The sequence below is a fragment of the Scardinius erythrophthalmus genome, assembly GCF_964197995.2.
Source record: "Scardinius erythrophthalmus genome assembly, chromosome: 3".
Lineage (NCBI taxonomy): Eukaryota > Metazoa > Chordata > Actinopteri > Cypriniformes > Leuciscidae > Scardinius > Scardinius erythrophthalmus.
Genome location: NC_138223.1, coordinates 53,467,139 through 53,471,381, shown reverse-complemented (window position 1 = coordinate 53,471,381; position 4,243 = coordinate 53,467,139).

Sequence of the window (4,243 nt, the reverse complement as noted above, 5' to 3'; positions counted from 1 at the left end):
TATAATAAAAATGAAAGACCTATGTTACAGACATATTAAAGACAACATTTCGTTGATTAGTTTTGGATAGATTATACATTTTTACTGTAAAATATCTGCCACCTCAAATAAGCTTTTGTTTGCCAATATTTGCTTATGTTAAATATAATATGTTTATGTTTATGTTATGTGTTTATGTATATAAATATATATGTATATGTCAAAAATAAAGTTATCAAATAATCAATCCAGCAGTGAGGCCAGCAGGGGGTGCTCACCCTGTGGTCTGTGTGGATCCTAACGCCCCAGTGTAGTGACAGGGACACTATACTGTCAAAGAGCACCGTCCTTCGGATGAGACGTAAAACCGAGGTCCTGACTCTCTGTGGTCATTAAAAATCCCATGGCATTTCTCGTAAAGAGTAGGGGTGTAACCCCGGTGTCCTGGCCACATTCCACACATTGGCCCTTACCAATCATGGCCTCCTAATAATCCCCTTACATTGAATTGGCTCTATCACTCTCTCTCCTCTCTCCACCTATAGCTGGTGTGTGGTGAGCGCACTGGCGCCGTTGTTCTGTGGCTGCCGTCGCATCATCCAAGTGGATGCTGCAAACTGGTGGTGGTTGAGGAGAGAACCCTGATATGATTGTAAAGTGCTTTGGGTGTACAGTAGTACATATGAAAGCGCTATATAAATGCCTCATTCTATTCATTCTAATCAAATCCTTAACTTTGAAATATGTATGATAAAATGTATACTTTAGTTTTTACAAAGAAAGATTACACTTGAATTGTTGTTGTAATTGTAACTTTTTTAATAAAAAAATATATTTACAAGGTAGATGTAAACAAACTATTAAAAGGTAAATATAAGCCTTTTCTTTAAATAACTTTTATTGTGTTTTATTATTGACAAATTTGGGGAGAGGATAAATATTCCAAAACTGAAAATACAGTATGAGAATTAACTGCACAATTACTAGACATGTTTTCCTTGAATATTATAGGCCAAATTGCAAGCACAATATGTGGAAAAATAAAAAAGAATTGAGATGCTTCCAACTGTTGCTCTTGCATTCTTGTGGCTCAGTGACTCACCTGAATGAATGGCTAATTAAGTATGCAGGCCCCATTGTCTCCTCAGGTGTGAACCACTATATATGCATGACCGTTGACGCCCACTCCGCATATGGCCTTTCCAAACAGAAAGTGCTTTGCAAAATTCAAATCAATGTATTGTGTTATGTGAATGATAAGGCAGGGTGATTTTCACTTTATTTTGAAGAAAAAACATGTTTTGACATAATCATGCTGTGATCTGAAAAAGGAAACTTATTGAGGTAGTTTGGTTTAAACTGTTAGCTGCAGTTTAATGATTCTTCAGCCTATGATTATCAGTACTTTACTTATAATTCAAAATATTTAATAAACATTGTTCTGATCAAAAGACATTCAGATAAATTCATTTAAAACACATACATCAATAATCAGCCTGTGAATCTCAACAATGGTGACAATAATAAAGCATGTTGCAGTGGCTGCCACCAATCACAACTCATTAATGGCTCCCATCATGCATTGCGGTATGAATAAATTATGATCTGAATTGTCAATGTAATTTACTTTTCCTAATTGAATATTCTGCTCGTCACCATTGTTGAGATGCATAGACTGAATCTTGATGTCTGTGTGTGCCTAATAGGGATGGGCGATACCACTTATTTTGTTTTCGATACGATACTGATACTTTCAAGGCCAGTATCGCCGATATCGATACCGATACCTCTAAACTGAATTTTTAAATTTGAAAATTTCTTAAATTATTGAATTACTAAGATTAAAATGGGTAATGATACCCACTTAACATTATATATTAAAGGTATTTTAACATTAAATATACACCGTAATTGGAACTTATTAGATTATATTTTTATTTACACGTGATTACAATGTTTACTTGTAGTGGTAACCATGGAAATCTACAAAATATTATAGGCCTAGTTGAACTATGATCACTGTAATGTTAATTTCCATAAGGGACTGCCAGTGACCGGCTGTTGCACCCATAAAATGCAACCTTTTTATTCTGACAGTGAATGATTTATATTAAAATTAGTTACAGAATAGAACTATGAACTTTTAACATTCAAAAAAACAATTTATTTGCACAAACTATGTAGGCTACAATTTAAATTAGTTTATTGTGAAATAGCTCAAACATGTGATGTTTTTCTGTCTTCTGTTAAGCATTGTTCTGGGCTGCGTTTCCCAAAAGCATCAATGGTTTCTTGTGATACTTTTGGGAAACACATCCCTGTTTGAATGCATTGTCGGCAGTGTGTGAACACTCTCTGTGATTGATTGCTTCTGACTTGCAGCATTTGCGTGTGTTCAGATAAGCAGGAAAATAGTTATACTACACAATTATTTGCTAAACATAGGTTATTCATCCATTTCAATGCATATTGTATGCATTAAACTTCTTGTCAAATAAACAAAATCACTGGTAAAAAAAAAAAAAAACTGTAGTATCGATATTTTTATTTGAGTATCGATACTTTCGATACTCGACGTCAGTATCGATGTATCGATACTTTGTATCGATAGGCCCATCCCTAGTGCCTAAAAGAATGATTTTTTTTTTAAACAACTTTTAAGAAATCCTTTATATTATATAAAAAATTCTGGCCATTTACGCAGATTCACTAACCAACAACATAAATCGAAGTCAGAAAGAAGGATTTAAATGAGTTCAGTGATCAAGTTCAAATGATGATTGTCATAACATAACCAACACCGTCAGATCACTCTTTTCTTTGTTCAACTGGTGATTATAATTCAGAAACAACAGCCAAGTAAAATCTGTAGAAAACATATAATGGTCAAGAGTCCAACTAAAGCAACCATTGATCGTCATAACGGTAACTTACAATTTGTGATTTTCTCTTTCAGTGATTCTGCTTGTTAACATCAGGTGTCTTCAATAATGTTCAATCATCATTAAATGAATCACTTAATTATCTCATTAACTTCAACACTCTTGAGTGTGGACTCATACACTCCCAGGAGTGTTAATTTAACACAGGAGTTTTTGCTGTGTACAAAGAGCCGTAGTTAACTGACAAGCTGAGCCATATCGCATTAAATATCGCTGGCGATACGTCCGCGATATTGATGCGATATGGCTCAGCTTGTCAGTTAATTACGGCTCTTTGTAGTAAATGCCGCTCCATCTGAAAGCAGGTGATGGCGATTTACTACTAATCAAGGAACCGGCTTTACTGACGAGATGCGCATAACAATATCGCGATTTAAATCGCCCAGCCCTACTTCAAACCCATTCTTCAGAAAGTCTATGGGTGACGTCACAGACGCTTTGTCCATATTTTTTTACAGTCTATGGTTTTGAATACACTGTAAAAAATAAAATCGTAAAAAAACGGTCATTGACTGTCAGCTACGGCTGCCAAACAAAAACCGTAAAAATAAAGTAAAATATCCTAATTTAAATTAAGTGCAAAAAACTTTCACAGAAATTTTCCTTAAATGTTTTACGGAAAAACAGTGTTATTTTACAGCTATTTCCTGAATTATTACGATCAAACACCTTCATTGTAAAAAAATCCCATAAGAAACAGTCAAATGACTGTCAGCAATGGCTACCATACAAAAACCGTAAAATTAATGTAAAATATCCTAATTTAAATAAGTGCAAAATACTTTTACAGAAATCTTCATTAATCTTTTTTAACAGAAACACACAGTTAATTCACATTTGTTCTGATTTTTTACTGAAAAACATGCACGATTTGCTGTGACTATACGTTACTACATCAGCAACTACACAGTTACTGTCTGTTAAATAAAGCAACATGCAGCATTTCATCAGTGCGTTTCTGCTCATCCTGGACTGAAGCTCAGGCTCTACTCTTCAACACAATGGTGACACATGAAACACACCATACAGAAACACTTTAAACCCAAACAGAACATTAAACACTATCAGGATCTCAGCATCTTCACTTATTACAATCCAGACTTTATTTCTTTCATACTAACATTCTTATTGAGAATTAACAGAGGTTTAGAAGTTGAAGCTTTATTGACAAGATTAAAGGTTGATGTCACCATGATGGAGATCAGTGTTTGCTTTAGTTGGGCTCTTGACCTTTTAGTGTTTAACTTAAGTTTTTCTCTGGATGCTTTAACTGTGTGTCTTTGATGCATGTTATGGTAGGAATCCAAGAGAAACTCAGATCA